Genomic DNA, 17,074 nt, shown 5'->3' with positions numbered 1-17,074 from the left:
ATCATAGAACCCCACGGTCCTAAGTGGGCAGCCGCTCCAGCCTTCAGATCCGGACCCCCGCTGAGGCTCACATCCTGGACCGACAAGGGTCCAAACTGGGGATCGGTCAATGAGGTGCTGCTGCTACAGGAACGCGTCCAAGGCATGATAGCGAAGGACATTACCCTCGCTGACGTGATCCAAGTGATGATGATCCGTCGAGCACTCCCCTGCCAGCGGCAACCCCTCAAGATGTGGGAGTTCAATTCGGAAGGGCCACGGACCCTACAACGGTTCTACGACACAACACATAAGGGGATCTGGAAGCTGCTTTTTAAGAAGCAGATGTCGTGGCCAAAGTCATCGGATGACACCGGCCTCGACTGCAACCATCCTGCCTTCGGGGTAAATTCTAAAACCTCTGAACACCAATTGGTTCATCCATCCAAAGTAGAAGTACTGAGTAGTCCATCGCCAAGCAGGTCTGGATCAAGAAGGCGGAGCATATCCGGTGTCCGGCTCCGCTCCCCGAAAACCCAGCCAACCCTCTACTAATGAGGATGCTGGTCCCGGTGCCATACCAGGCATCGATAAAGGACAAGAAGAAGAAGAAAGAGAAAGAGGAGGGCACTCCGGACGTAGTGTCCGGAGAAGCTGATGCCCAGTCCTCTCACGAGGGCAACGACGATGACGAGGAGGAGGAGGAAGAAGAAGATCCTCCCCACAAGGGCAAGAAGAGGGCGGCCTCCGAAGACCTGGAGGCCGAAGCATCCAAGAGGGAAAAGATTACCCTCTTCGATGACTCGGAGTCAGACGCCGAGGCCATCCCGAAGCACCCTCGCCGGAACAAGCCCCAAGCCAACTCGTAAGTAGTTCAAGATTTTTCACATACATCCAATCTCTATGAATTGTGAAGACAACTCTAAGTTCTATTTTTTAGTCCGGCCCGCGATCTCCCCCAGCTATCCTCATCCTCGGGGGATCTGCCGCCAGAGATGATGGAGAGCGAGTCGCATCCACTAGTTTCCCCGCCGCCTAGGGCGGACGACGCCGTGGTGTCATCCCATAGGCCCTCCCCGGGCCTTGAAGAGACGTGGGGGGCGACTTGACGGCGCCGGAGGGTAATACCTCAGCTGCCGAAGGACTGGGGGGTACGAACCCACCGGAGATCGGTGACGGGGGCCCTGGTCAATCCAACCCCCAGCCACATACTACTCCGGAGACCCACACGGCTCCGGAGTCTAGTGAGCGACCCCCTGCAGGAGAGGGGGGAGCGGCGACCTCTGCTAATCCAGAGGCGCCGAATACCACGGCAGACGCACTGCGAAGTGCATCTGTCCTGGATGAGCACCGCATCGTGATGGGTACGGTGGCTGAGAAGATTCAGTCCGCCAAGAGCGGGCTCAACGAAGCCTTCTCCAGCCTGCTAGCAGGCTTCGAGGTACGCAATGTAATGTTTTTGATCATTTTTATGAGAAATATGCCTGTATATAGATAGTAGCCCCTGAGACTCTGTTTGGTTCTTTGAAAGAAAAGCGAGCAGAGGATCAATAATCAGTTGTTAGGTGGTAACATACTATTTTATTTGGATTAAAACAGGCCTCTCTGTTAGCAGCAATCGCCCAGACAGCAGAAGTTTCCGAACTCAAACGAAAACTGGAGCGAGCCGATGAGGACCTAGTCCTTGTTAACACGCGGCTCGACCAGGCGCAAGGTATAAGATACATCTTACTTTATGCCTGTTTATGTCCGTGTTCTGTGGAAGTTCAAGAGATGCAATGTGCGTGTTTGTACAGATGGTGCCGCCCCGGTTGAGACCCTCAGGGGTGAGCTTGCCCAAGCCAAGGAGCAAGCGAGGGTAAACAAGGCGGCCGCTGATAAAGCGACCGCGGACTTAACGGCCGAACAGGCCGCTCGGCGCCGTTTTGAGGAACGGGTGACCGAGGTGGAGCAGAAGCTCAAGGACACCGCCCACAAGTGCGAGTCCTTAGAAGAGGAAAATAAGGCGAAGGGGACCGAACTCGCTAAGGCCCTTCAAGAAGCCCAGGAGGCGCGGTCCGAATCCCGTGCAGCGCACGAGGAAATCCGTCAAGACGGATAGATAGCGGCTGGTAAGCCCTCTCTTTTATAGGATAAATTTGGGGATCAGAGGTATGCCTTGCTTAATCGACTGTGGAGTTCTCAAGACGCATCTGCGAATCTGCCGAAGAGTGCCGCGGACGCCGCCCAATTCTTCCGGGCCCGGGAGGGGTACACGATGGAGAAGCTCTTCTGGTTGCAGTTTGTGGGGCAGGAACATCCCGCACTGCTAAATGACCAGATGGCACAATGAGTGGAGCTGCATAAGATGTCCAGCGCGGCCATGGAGGGCGTCATAGTCCGGTTGTGGCCGACCGAAGCCATTCCAGACAGCTACTTCAGCCTTGTGCGACGTCTCATCGATGTGCTTCCCCGAATCAACGCCGTCAAGAGGTGGTCTTGCATAGAAGGAGCGCGAATGGCCTTCGCCCATGTCAAGATGCACTGGGCGAAGATGAAGGCCGAAAAGGTGGCTATTGAGGATATAACCCTTAGAGTCACCCGCCAGGAGGGGCCGGGTTACTCATAATGGTCATCACGCGAAGCCCAGTACCAAGCTTGAAGACGGCGGGTCAATGGTGGGCCTAAGACCCGGAGGTGGCTTAAGGCCCGTAGTGATAAACTGTCGTATGGCAAGACTTGTAGTGTAAGGCAAGAATAGTTGAGAGTCCGAGCCGAACACTCTTATGAGCCGTCCGGGACTCTGAACGCCGCTGGGCGTCAACCTCTCTATATAAAGGGACGACCTGGCGGCGGTTTAGGGACAAGTAAGATCTCGTCGAGAGCCAGGCATAGCAATTAAGCTCCCTGGTCATCGAAACCCTAATCAATACCACCTCAACTGGACGTAGGCTTTTACCTTCACCGTAAGGGGCCGAACCAGTATAACCCTCGTGTTCCTTGTCCTGTTTAACCCCTTTAAGCTTCCTAGCTGCGATGGCTCCACGACTAAGTCCTTGCATGAGGACATCTGCCGTGACAATTCCACGACAGTTAGCACCCACCGTGGGGCCAGCGCATGGTGGATTTGAGTTCTTGAAGGGCAGCTTCGAAGGGCTCAAGGGATACGCTATGGGCCGGATGACCAAGAGTCGTCGCGGCAAGCTCTACATCGACGATGCAACCTGGGGCCCCGACGCTGGCTCAATCGAGTACGGGTACCGGGTCCCCTTTGGCGGAATCCACGTCTTCATTGGCAAAATTGGTGAGCCGGGCCCTGAGCCGGAGCGCTGCACCGACCTCATCGAGACGGCTCAGCGTGCACGGCCCGCCCGGGCTCTACCTGCCTTGAAGCATGCTTTCGTGGGGTGTGTCCATGGAAGACTCTCTGAAGGATCTGGATCTGGTGATGAGGCGGCCGCCGGCTCTGACGGCGAGTCGGCTACGGATGAGTCAAACTCGTTATATCAACTCCAGGATGGCAGGCTCAGGGGCTGTTCCGACGGCGACAGTATTCCAGACCCTTTTGAGCCGCCGAGCCGGGTTGGAATCTTCATGGCCGGTGCACAGCCTGTTCAAAACCATGCCGCCGGGTTAGGAAACCCGGTGCCCTCGCCGGCTCAGGTGCTGATGGATCTCACGGACAAGATGACGGCCCTGTTGACCGCTACGGTTGACCCGGCGGATCAAGCTCAGCATGACGCGGGGGTGGCACAGTTAAAGTTAGATCTAGTAAAAGCCAAGGAGGATCTGGCGGCGGAAGGGATCAGGATGGCTGCAGAGAGGGCGGCTCTCGACGCCCAGACTCAGCTGATTCAGGCACAATCTTTCCATCTCACGATGGATCAAAACGCGTCCAATGAGGTCATGAGAAGGAGGCACCACAAGACCCAATCTCGACTCCGTCCGGTTTACGATCCTCGGAACCTCTTCAACACGCCTGGTGCAGGGCCTAGTAACCCGCCAGAGATCATAGCACCCGGGACTGGAACACCAATTCAACCCCAGGTGATGGGGCCTCCCCGGGTGAACCCTGCCCCGCCTCAGTACGTGCCAATACCACCGGGTCATTATGCCAACCCGCTGGAAAACATGGTCCGCGGCGGCACGGCTGGAGGCTCTCCCAATTGATGGTGATTCTCCAACGGCGATTGAAACCCGCCGGGTCAGGGAGCTCCTTCAGACGGCTCTGGCGCAGCAAGAGGCGTACTCTTACAGCCGGGACAGGATCCATTCAACCCCTCGTCCAGGCTGGAGCCCGAGTTATAGCAGACACATGGTTTCAGCGACCGGCTCAAGTAATGTCCGACGCCATGACTTGCCACCTGGCCATGGCCCGGCTCATAACGGAGCCTTTCACGCAACAGACTAAGACAGAGCACGGCAAGAGGTGGAGCAGGTGCCTCAGTTGACGGCTTACCGGACACCCCCGGCTTATCCGACGGCTTCTGTCGACGTGGGTATCCCTACGAGGACCGGAGGTGTCCCTTGTCTAGTGCCGGCTCTCCGCAACGAACGTCTACCCAAGGACTTCAAAGGGCCTAGGAAGGTGCCTAATTACACAGCTGATTTACAACCCGGAGCCTGGATCGAGAGCTATGAGATGGCCATGGAATTGCTGGAGGTCAGTGAAGCCGCGATGGCCAAGTACTTCACCATGATGTTAGATGGGACTGCCCGCGCTTGGTTGAAAGGGCTACCACCGAATTCCATTGGGTCTTGGGCTGAGCTGAAAGCCCGGTTCATCCAAAACTTCGAAGATACCTGTAGGCAGTCTATGTCAATTGTGGATTTGACTAACTGTAAACAACAGGAGGGTGAGTCTACGACACATTGGGTTCGCCGGGTCAAAGAGATAATACATTCATCTGATAAGATGGATGCCGGCTCTGCAGTCTTAATGTTGGAACAAAATTGTCGTTTCTTGCCCCTGAAGATGAAACTCGGGCGGCTCAAGCGTGATTGTAATGATATGGGTACGCTGATGGCGGCTCTCGTCAAGTATGCCGACTCTAACAGTACCGAGGACCCCGCGTCGGATGATGAAAGGACAGGGAAGGGAAAGAAGAACGGCAATGGCAAGGGTCCTCAGCATAACCCGGCGAACCGAGGAGGTGGTAAGCGTAAGGCCAACGACAACCTAGAGTTTGTGGCCAACGCCAACTCACAGGGTAATAACCAGCGACGCAAGGGGAGGCCACCTCCCCGAGCCGGCGGGTCAGGCCCGACGCTGGAGCAGCTGTTGAATGAGCCTTGTCCAAGGCATGGCTCTAGGGAGAAGCCAGCTACTCATCTATGGAAGGATTGCGCAATCATGAGGGCCTTTAAGAATTCCAATGCCTTTAATGGCAACAATGGCCCGGGCGGCGGCTCAGGCGCTGGCGGTTTTCATGGCCCGGGCGGCGGCTCAAATCCTAATCCTCAGAACGGTCAAGGGGGCTTAAATCAGCAGTCTGGCCAGGGTCATCAACAGCAGCAGGGGGGTTATCAGACCAATCCAAAGCAGCTTAACGGTGGACAGTATCACGTATTTACCACCAGTCTGTGTAAGCGAGATCAGAAGCTTCATAAGAGGGTTGTGAATGCTGTTGAGCCGGCGGTTCCACGCTATTTAAGATGGTCTAAGCAGCCTATTGTGTGGAGTAGGGAGGATCACCCTCCGCGGGTTGATAATCCGGGTCACTTGGCCCTGGTGGTGGCTCCTCAGGTGGGAGGATATAAGTTCACTAAGGTGCTCATGGATGGAGGCAGCAGCTTCAACATCCTCTATTATGAGACTTTCCGTCATATGGGGTTGATTGATAAGAACCTCAGCCAGTCCAATACTGTTTTCCATGGCGTGGTGCCTGGTAAGTCGGCTTATCCAGTTGGTAAGATCGAATTGGAAGTGGCCTTTGGAGACGAGTACAACTACAGGGTGGAAAAATTGACCTTTGAGGTGGTCAAGATAAGAAGTCCGTATCATGCCATATTTGTGCGGCCGACTTACGCCAAGTTCATGGCTCGGCCGTGTTACGTGTATTTGCAGCTCAAGATGCCGGGTCACAATGGGACCATTACGGTTCATGGCAGCCGGAAGGTGGCCTTGGAGTGTGAGGAAGGCGATGCGGCTTATGCAGAATCTGTTTGTGCAACAGAGGAGTTGAAGTTTTACAAGGACAATGTTGACCCAACAGATATGACCTCTCTGAAAAATCCGACTACGGCGCATGAGCCGGCAATGAAATTTAAGTCGGCTGATGAGACTAAACTTGTTGATTTCGTTCCAGGTGATTCATCACAGCAGTTTAGCATCAGTGCCAATTTGGATCCGAAATAGGAAAGCGCGCTCATCGAGTTCATCCGTGAGAATAGGGACATTTTTGCATGGAAACCTTCTGACATGCCAGGTGTACCTAGAGAACTCGCTGAGCACACTCTCAATGTTGATCCGAAATTTAAGCCGGTCAGGAAATTCCTTCGACGGTTTAATGAAGAGAGGCGGAAAGCCATTGGTGAGGAGGTGGCCCGGCTCTTGGCGGCCGGGTTTATTGTTGAAGTCTTTCACCCAGAGTGGTTAGCTAACCCGGTGCTCGTGCTCAAGAAGAACGGCACCTGGCGGATGTGTGTGGACTACACGAAGTTAAACAAGGCATGTCCGGCTGATCCTTTCGCTCTCCCTCGTATTGATCAAATCATTGATGCCACGGCGGGTTGTGAGCGTTTAAGTTTCTTGGACGCATATTCTGGATACCATTAGATCAAAATGGCAGTTAAGGACCTGGAGAAGATGGCGTTCATCACTCCCTTTGGAGCCTTCTGTTATGTGTCTATGCCTTTTGGACTCAAGAGTGCACAGGCGACTTATCAGCGTTGCGTGCAAAACTGTCTTCATAACCAGATTGGGCACAATGTTCATGCCTATGTGGATGATATTGTGGTTAAGTCCAGGGAGAAGGAAACCTTGATAGATGATCTGAGGGAAACCTTTGATAATCTCTGGGTCTACAAGATGATGCTTAACCCGGCCAAGTGTGTTTTTGGTGTTCTTGCAGGCAAGCTCTTGGGTTTCCTGGTTTCTAACAGAGGCATTGAAGCTAACCCGGAAAAAATCAAGGCAATCACCTCTCTGGCTAAGCCGGCGTGTATAAACGACGTCCAGCGCCTGGCGGGTCGTATCGCTGCTTTGAGCCGGTTTATAAGCCGTTTGGGTGAGAAGGCCATGCCATTGTACCAGTTGATGTGGAAAACTGATGACTTTGTCTGGAATGATGCTGCTAATACTGCTTTTGAGGATTTGAAGAGACAGCTGGCTGAGCCCCCAGTCCTTGCTGCTCTAGTTGATAAGGAGCCCTTATTACTGTATGTAGCTGCTAACACACGAGCCGTCAGCGTGGCTGTGGTGGTGGAGCGCAAGGAAGAGGGTAAAGAGTGTCCGGTTCAGCGGCCGGTTTACTACGTCAGCGAAGTGCTCATAGAGTCCAAACAGCGGTATCCACATTGGCAGAAGCTTGTTTATGGTGTATTCATGGCAAGCCGGAAGCTTAAGCACTATTTTCAGGGTCACCCTATCACTGTGGTTAGTTCTGCCCCCCTTGGAGATATCATCCAAAACAGAGAGGCCACAGGGAGAGTGGCTAAATGGGCTATAGAACTTGGGCCTCATGGTCTAAAATACGTGCCACGCGCTGCTGTTAAATCTCAAGCTTTGGTGGATTTCATCAACGATTGGACAGAGCTACAAGTGCCTGAAGAAAAGCCGAATAATACATATTGGACTATTCACTTTGATGGGTCTAGGCAATTGGAGGGCTCGGGGGCTGGAGTTGTATTGGCTTCCCCTAAAGGTGACAAGTTTCATTATGTGCTACGATTGATGTTTCCTTGTACTAACAATGCGGCTGAGTATGAGGCCTTGCTCCATGGTCTTCGGATGGCTAAGGAGATGAGCTTGAGCCGGGTAAGATGCTTCGGTGACTCAGACTTAGTGGCTCAACAAGTATCAGGCAAGTGGGACTCCAAGGACCCTCTCATGGCGGCTTATCGCCGTGAAGTTGATGCCATTGCTGGACATTTTCAAGGTTACCAGGTAGAGCACATTGATCGCAGGAAGAACGAGGCGGCTGATGCATTAAGCCGGCTAGGCTCTCAGCGAAAACCGGTGCCGCCTAATACTTTCTTGGACATCCTACATAACCCTTCTGTTAAGGTACCTACAGAGGAAAACTTGGCTGTCCCTGACCCGGAGGCACAGTTGGTGGCGGCTCTCCACATCACCCCGGACTGGACGGTGCCTTACTTGGCTTACATGACCCGGGGAGAGTTGCCTGAGGATGAAACTTTGGCCAGACAAATAACCCGGCGGTCTAAGTCAATGGTTGTTATCAATGGTGAGCTGCATCGCCGTAGTGTTACGGGAGCATTCCAGCGTTGTGTCTCCCCTGAGGAAGGTCAAGAAATCTTGCGTGAGATTCACGAAGGGGATTGTGGCCATCATGCCGGCTCAAAATCCCTTCTGGCCGAAGCTTTTCGTCATGGTTTTTATTGGCTGACGGCTCATGCTGATGCGGAGGACTTGGTCAATAAATGTGATGGTTGCCAGAGGTTCTCGCGACAGGCTCATGTGCCGGCTCAGGAGCTGAGGATGATACCAATCACTTGGCCATTTGCGGTCTGGGGGCTTGATATGGTTGGGCCTTTTAAAAGGTCCAAGGATAAGAAGACTCACCTTTTGGTGGCAGTTGACAAGTTCACAAAGTGGGTTGAGGCAGAGCCCGTTAGCAAGTGTGACGCAGCCACGGCGGTTCAGTTCATGAAAAGGGTGATTTTTCGCTTTGGTTTTCCGCACAGCATTATAACTGACAATGGGACTAATCTGTCTAAAGGCGCCATGGAGGAGTTTTGTCAACGTGAGCATATTCGACTTGACGTTTCCTCAGTGGCTCACCCTCAATCCAATGGTCAAGCTGAGAGGGCTAATCAGGAGATTTTGAAGGGTATCAAGCCCCGGCTTTTGGTCCCTTTGCAACGGACGCCGGGTTGTTGGGTGGAGGAGTTACCCTCCGTGTTATGGAGCATCAATACTACTCCTAACAGGTCTACGGGTTACACGCCTTTCTTCATGGTTTATGGAGCGGAAGCAGTCCTCCCCAGTGACATCCGTCATGACTCGCCTCGAGTGGCGGCTTATGTTGAGGCGGATAATGAACAGGCACGCCAAGATGCTCTTGACTTGTTGGACGAACAACGTGATGTGGCAGCAGCTCGTTCAACGATTTACCAACAAGACCTGCGCCATTGTCACAGTCGCCGGGTCTTCCAGGAAGGTGATCTGGTGCTCTGGCTCATCCAATATCAAACAGATGCGCACAAGTTATCCCCGCCTTGGGAAGGGCCCTTTGTGGTCAGCAAGAATTTGCACAACGGGTCATACTACCTCATCGACATTCGGGAGCACAAGGATTCACGCAAGTCGGAGGAAGAGACCCGTCGGCCGTGGAACATAGCTCAGCTTCGGCCTTATTACACTTGATCCACCGGCTCTCATAATGTACATATTTCTATAGCCATGTATATATTATGATAAATAATAAAGCAGGACCTCTGTCCTTTTCTCCTCCAAAGGTACATGTGTTATTTCCATTACTGCATTACATGATCACTTGGAGGTGAGTCCGGCTTACGATCGTATCCGAATCTGGCCGTTACCAATATGATCACCTGGGGGCTTCCTGTTCAAACATAGGTCGTATTCGAACCAAAGAGAACATAGCTGTCGATACCCACTTGATTGGTACACTGCCGAGCTCATTGGGGAGTTCTCTTTGATCATATTTGAATCATAGCTCAACCCCCTTTGGGAACCGACGTGGATCATATTCGAATCAGCGTCGTTAAACAACTTTTAAGGTCATTTGGGGGCTTCCTGTTCAAACATGGGTCGTATTCGAACAAAAGAGAACATAGCTGTCGGTACCCTCTTGATCGGCATCGCCAAACCCACTGGGGGCTATATGATCGCATTTGAATCTTAGCTTAACCCCTTTGGGACGGGTCTCTGGTCGTATTCGAACTGGAAGCCCCTAAGTTTTGATTTTTTGGATCTGCAACAGGTTCTTCTGATTGTATCAATAGTGTGCACGGCGGTTCTTACTCCGCCGGCTTAACTTTGATTCACAATGTTAGTCACACACAATAAGCATTATCAAAACTGGTAAACCGGAATTGACCAACCTCATTATCCGGGTTACATAAACCGGAAGTATACTTGAAGGCCTGTAAGTATGCTATTATGGTGACTTAGATTCATATTCCGGGTTATATGTATGAGACTATGATTCTCAGTGCGGTAAGCCGCCTAGAGACTTGTGACTTGTTTTTCTATGCAGGATGGTTAAAGACAGCTATTCGAGCTTAAGGAAAATAAATGATCAATTATGACCCGGAGGAATATAAGGAAGCAACTTCAATGGAGTTAAGCATTCAACACGTGCACGATGGCACGGCAAAGTTAAAGTGTTGGTCCTACTCTATTACAAGACTCCCCGAGTCCAAAAGGGTGAAGCATTGTTTAACAAGCATAATCATGGGCCGCCTAAAGAGTCAAGATGCTTGTCGGGTCGAAGCTTCTGGCTCATCCCTCTCCGCTCCTCCGGCTGTTCCTATGACCTGGAAGGTTGACGATTTCCAGTCAATGCCACTCAAAGCTTCAAATTGAGCCTCCTCGTCAATTAACCCGGCCGGGTCAATTTCTGGGGCAAAGGTGTGCTTACGAGTCGGCGGGACCAAGCTGATGGCTTCATAATGCGGAGTGGGGATCCTCTGATTCTCTGCGTCGTAGCCCGGCTGGTACTTGGTCAGATCGGTGTCATTCCCAATCAGGGTGGCCACCGGGCGCACGATCTTCACACAGGCAGCAAAGTATTTTTGGTCGAAGGGGGTGCCGTCTTCCTTCAGGCTGGGGTATCCAAGTGCAATGTCAGCCGGGTCTAGCTCTGGAAGGAAAGCCTTGGCCCGGCTCAGAGCAGCTATGGCTCCAGCTCTTGCAGAGGCCCGTCGCAGCTCTTGGAAACGCTGAGGAAGAACGGCAAGCCGGCGAAGTACATCCGCCAGGTGAGTCGGAACCTCATTGGACAGGGCCACAACGGCCAAGGCGCGCTGTGACCCGGTGTAGAGTTGTTCCACCAAAGTGTACACGGCCTTCAGCTTGGTCAATACATTTTGGTTTAGGTTGGCGCTTCTGGGACCTGTTTTACAACGTTAGGTAAGCCGCTAGCAATGATGGGAATTGTGAGACGTAGAGAATGTAAACTTGTTGAAAGTCTGCAGAATGACTTACCAAAGATTGCGGCGACCATCTGTGACACATGGCGCTTTAAGCCGGAGAGTTCGGCGGTTCTCTCCGTCAGAGCCTTCTCCGCCTGTTCAGCCCGGCTTACCAGAGCAGCCTTTTCTTCGGCCCAAGTCTTCCTTTCAGCTTCAAACTTCTTCTTCAGCTTCTCTTGAGCAGCAACACTGGATTCAAACTTGGCGTTGGCCTTGCAGGTCTCAGTTTCCTGAGTCTTCAGGCGGTTCTTCTGCTCAGAGATATCAGCCTCAAATTTCTTGCAAGCAGCCTGTACAATTTCCGGGTTATAGTATGAATAATTATTATGCAACTTTAAAGTCCCAAGCACTTTCCAAGCAAAGACACTTGGCACTTGGGGGCTAATGCATGTCGAAAGTTTCTATCTACAAAATTACCGGTTCATGAAAGTAAGCCGGAAGTTAAGTCTACAACATATTTTATCATAAGTAGTAGACTTGGGGGCTAGAGTATGGTAAAGATGACTATGCAGTAAGCAATAGAGTGGTACCTCAAACTTCTGCTATATCTGCTTCACCATGTCAATCTCCAGGTCCCGGCTGCTGTGCACCTGATTGACATAGCCAGAGGTGATATCTCCAATGCTCAGGTTAGCGTAGTTGGTGATGTCCAGCTTGGCCCTGCGGCGCTCTAGCAACTCTTCCTTGGCAGAGCACTTAGCCAGCACAGTGGGTCTCCCCGGCTCGACAAACTCCGTCCGGGTGATTACCACGTCCGGGTCATCGGCCGGCTGAGCCGGGCTGGAGATGTCCGGGTTGGTGGAAGTCTCCATGGCTGGCTCGTCGGTTGGAGCGGTGGCTTCAGGAGCAGAGGCAGCTGGCGGCTCTTGAGCTGACACCTCCGGCTCAGTCAAGACCGGCTCTTCGACCGGCTTATTCTTCTTCGCTCTCCTACTGAGCTTTGCCCGGGCACTGAAAGGACAAAAGGTTAGTACAAAAGCATGAGTAAAGATAAGCACATCAAGGGATGATCATCATTACCCGGGTACGGTCTTGAAAGCCGGCAGGTTTGATTGCATAGAGTCACCAGAGGAAGGTGAAGTTTCCTGATAATTTGAATCAGAAGAATTGAACGGTTGACGTATAACGCCCGCCAAAGGATGAAAAGGATATAAGTTGGAGATAACCTCGGTCCGGCGCTTCCTTGACGCTTCAGGTAAGCCGGAGGAGAGGTCTGCATCCTTGTTGGTCCGGGTGTGCCACCGGCTCTCATGAATCTGTTGCTTCAAAAGAAATTGAGGATCTTGATAAGCTAAAGGATGTGAAAATCTTACTTTCCGGGTTACTCTTCGGACTTTCAGCCTTGGCAAGGGCTCCGAGTCGGAGGAAAGTGTCATTACCTCTTCAGTCACCGGGTTACTTGCTCCGGTGTCATCCTGCTGATGATCAGTATCAATAAGGTAGATAGGAATAAACAAGAAACAAAACAAGAGCTTACAGGTTCAGGGATTACCTCTGACTCGGAGCTGTCACTCAGTTGAAGCAGCTCTGAGGCAGTAGGCCTGCTTCCCTTCTTGCGGGGAGCGGCTCTCCTGGCGGCTTTCTTAGCCTTTCTGGTTTTTTTAGCCGCCTCATGGTCATACTTGACCTTCCAGAATTTATCATCAGCCTGAAAAATACAACGAAGACTTCTTAAGGTTCAGATGAAAACTATCTAAGGAGAAAATAAGGTGTTCAGATCAGTGGCTTACCGCTGGGGCCGGGTTAGTCTTGCAGAAGGGGCTTAAGCCGGTCCTCCCACAGTCGGCTAAGCTCTCATTCAGGAGAGGCTTGGTCATGTCGTCCACAACGTCCTCAGGAAGATCATTGGGGCTGTGCCGCAGAGGGTCATCCTTCCGGCCCGTGTAAGCACACATTAAGCCGGGGTGCCGGCTTAAGGGGATCACCCGCCAAGAGATCCAGACCCGGACCAGATCAATGCCGTTGAGGCCATTTCCCAGGAGATCCTTAATTTTATTGATGGTGCGGATCAGAGGTTGACGCTCGGCTTGAGTCAGCTTATCCGGCAGAGAGTGATTTGGCTCCAGACGCAGGGCACGAAAGCCGGGCAGAGGGCTCTCGTCAGCCGGAGAAGTGTCCTGGCAATAAAACCACGTCTGGTTCCAGTCCTTCGGATGGCTTGGCGGCTCAGCATAAGGAAAGAGGCAGTCTCTCCGGCATTGAATAGAGATTCCACCAAGTTCCAGGCTCGGCCCGTTGGCACACTCGTTCTGGCGGTTCAGATAAAAGAGCTCTCTAAAGAGCAGCAGGCTGGGCTCTTCTCCAAGATAGACTTCGCATAATACTTGGAAGTTGCATATATTTGACACGGAATTGGGTCCTATGTCTTGCGGCCGCAGATCAAAGAAGTTCAACACGTCTCTAAAGAATTTTGAGCCGGGCGGTGCGAAGCCCCGGCTCATGTGGTCAGCAAATATCACCACCTCACCATCTCTTGGTTGAGGTCTCTCCTCCGACGGGTCAGGGGCACGATAAGACATGACTTCCTTCTTGGGCAAGTAACCCGTCTTTACGAAATCAGCTAAGGTATCGTCGGTGACATTGGACCACATCCAGTTGCACGTGATGGGTGCCTTGGGAGCTTTGGGAGGCATTGTGAAAGATGAAGCCTATGACAAAAGGAAAATGTCCGGTTCAATTATAAGCCGGCAGACGTTTACAGTTTAATGCTCAAATGGCGGCTTACGAGAGGGGCCTAATGACATATGGTTAAGTGCATCGGGTTATCTAAGCCGCTGAAGGTATCGAGAGTAATTCAAATTGTCTACAGCTTTATCATAAATGAGCCGGAAAATTTTACGGTGCGTGGCTTCTTTTGAGGCGGAAATGTAAGCCGCCATAGCTCAGTAGATGCAGTTTTTTACTAAGTGTGGTGAAAACAAGTTTCACAGATCGCAGTAATTATTTTGGATCAAAACGGTCGGCTAAAGAGAAAATTTTCTAGACCTAGCACTGACGCAGAAGAAGTTCATGAATTCAGAATGGGACCTTATTTCAAGCAAAGGGGATCTACTAGTGTCAAAATGGATGTGCAACAACTACCGCAGGAGCTCTGTGATACTCTTGGATCGAAACATGACCATAGTGGCAGAACTACAGAGAACTCGCGAAGAACAGCGAAGAACAGTGGAACCCTAATGCGGATCTACGGTGGAGAGGTACAGGGACTTACAGGTGCGGAGTTAAGGCGGGGGTTCGTCGCGTTTCTCTGGTCACGTCAGGTTGATGCAGCGGCCTGTGTTGGTGAAGATGAGGAAACCCGCGGCGGCGGCGGAGCTCGGGCGGTAGCACAGTGGCGAGAGGAGGAAGAAGATGGAGGCGACGAGTGACTGGAGGCTTATGGGCCGGGCTATTTATAAGGTGAAGCTCATAAGTGGGCACGAGAAACGAGGAGGTCACGGCGTGATTATCTCGCCCCCGAGGCGCCTCGATTTTCGGGATGACCATTAAAGATAAGATCCGTTGGGATTTAATGGAATAAAGAAATGAACTTAATGGAAGATGACGTCATGGCGGGTTATCAGGAATCCAGAAGATGACGTCACGGCGGGTTAAAACCTTCGCACAGATGTAAGCCGGAAAATTTTCTTTCAAGGGGATTGAAGATTGACATGAACCGGTTCAAATCAATCTGGGGCCTAATGTTGAGGATATAACCCTTAGAGTCACCCGCCAGGAGGGGCCGGGTTACTCATAATGGTCATCACGCGAAGCCCAGTACCAAGCTTGAAGACGGCGGGTCAATGGTGGGCCTAAGACCCGGAGGTGGCTTAAGGCCCGTAGAGATAAACTGCCGTATGGCAAGACTTGTAGTGTAAGGCAAGAATAGTTGAGAGTCCGAGCCGGACACTCTTATGAGCTGGCCGGGACTCTGAACGCCGCTGGGCGTCAACCTCTCTATATAAAGGGACGACCCGGCGGCGGTTTAGGGACAAGTAAGATCTCGTCGAGAGCCAGGCATAGCAATTAAGCTCCCTGGTCATCGAAACCCTAATCAATACCACCTCAACTGGACGTAGGCTTTTACCTTCACCATAAGGGGCCGAACCAGTATAACCCTCGTGTTCCTTGTCCCGTTTAACCCCTTTAAGCTTCCTAGCTGCGATGGCTCCACGACTAAGTCCGTGCACGAGGACATCTACCATGACAATTCCACGACAGTGGCAGTTGAGGGTCCGCCCAAAAGCAAGGACCACCGCACACCAGAGCGCTATTTTGAGGATGTACTAAAAGGTGCCCGCCTTGTAGAAGGCCAATGCTCTAAGGATGTAATGTTCGAGTGAACGAGTCCGAACTATCCGGGAGTTTGTATTATGAACTAAGGCTTTTGTAATACATTCATGCCTTTATGAAGAGTTTTATCCTCTTGTGCGTCCGTTTTTACATCTGAGAGTTCCCAGTCATCGGCTTCAACCCCCATGTAGATACTACTGGGGTGTTCGGAATTGCACATGACTACACTTAACCCAACGTCTTGGTCCATGAAGGAGGTGTCAGTGTGGCGAACCAGACAATCAGACTATGTGGTTTTATTGCTCTCATTTAGCCATAGGAGTTTGACGATGGGTCTACAAAGTAGCCCCTGGTATGTACGCGGCTATCCCAATGCGGATGCGTTACATATGTGACCAGAAAACAGTCCTTCGTGTAATACAGAATAAAAAATCGCTAAAGATTTTAGTAAGTCGCCGAGTGGCTGACCGGCTCTCACTGTATCATGAGTTAGTTTCCGGCTTTCTCTACTGAGGTGCTTCACCTGATGAACCAGAAGCACAATCGCAGTAGTTCTCCCTTTACTACCCTAGTCGATCAGGCGGAACATAAGGTAGCAAACACAGGAGCCGGGCAACCCAACTATTGACCAAAGACATGATTCGGAGCCGGTGCATATAGTGCCAAACTCGGGATGCCGAAGTATGCTATAAAGCTGTTCGGGCTTTTGTTTGGGAACACATATGTTGCCATATAGAACCCCTGGCGATTTATGCCAAGTTGTGTGCGTGAGACAGCTGAAGAGACGGAATACAGTATGTGAATAAAGGTGAAATGAGAAGTATGTTCATTGGAATCTGATTGACATGTCGAACGTAATACTGACAGATTGTACCATAATCACCAAGGTCATTTTACATGCCGGGGGTCTAAGACTAAGGGAAAAAGGCTCTATACAGGTTCTTTTAAATAAAGTTTTGGTCTACAAAGTCCTTTGGACCTCCTGCCGCACGTCTATGCTGCTTTCGCCTTAGTGAGAAAGATTCCTTGAGAGGAGTGGTCTTCGTTTATTTGTACGAAACCGGGCTCGGAGAGAGTCCTTTTAAGTCCGTAGGATGAATAGGTTTTGATTCACCTGTGGTAAAAGATAAGAAATAAGTAAAAAGGAGGGGAAGGCCATATAGGGTCGAACCGTACTATAGGCCTGTCCGTATTTTGCCTCCGCTGATGCCCAAGGTACTTTGAGTGCATAATTATGCACGCGCGATACGAATTTCGTTGATGTACGTGGCGATCGACGGAGGTGAAACTGCTAATCCAGCCTTGGAATTGTCGGGCTGCCAACATGCAGAACTGACCGGCCTTGCGTAATAAAGTCCGGTGGCTTAATAGCCAATGAGGTGTGCGGATTGACAGGGCCGCTCTGTACTTCGGCCACGATGGCCGCAGTATGCTCCTCAGTACGGAGGGAGTGTTCCATGTTTCTATTGATTGTAATGACGCCACATGGACCGGGCATCTT

At 51.5% G+C, this 17,074-nt stretch overlaps 1 pseudogene; it reads left to right on the top strand.

Annotated features, from left to right (window-relative positions):
• The first annotated feature begins 533 nt into the window (after positions 1-533).
• The window catches only part of LOC123096829 (DNA repair protein RAD51 homolog A-like), a 52,808-nt pseudogene continuing 36,267 nt past the window's right edge, over positions 534-17,074 (top strand).

Source organism: Triticum aestivum, chromosome 4D (assembly GCF_018294505.1).
Source record: "Triticum aestivum cultivar Chinese Spring chromosome 4D, IWGSC CS RefSeq v2.1, whole genome shotgun sequence".
Lineage (NCBI taxonomy): Eukaryota > Viridiplantae > Streptophyta > Magnoliopsida > Poales > Poaceae > Triticum > Triticum aestivum.
This window is presented reverse-complemented; position numbering and strand designations above follow the sequence as displayed.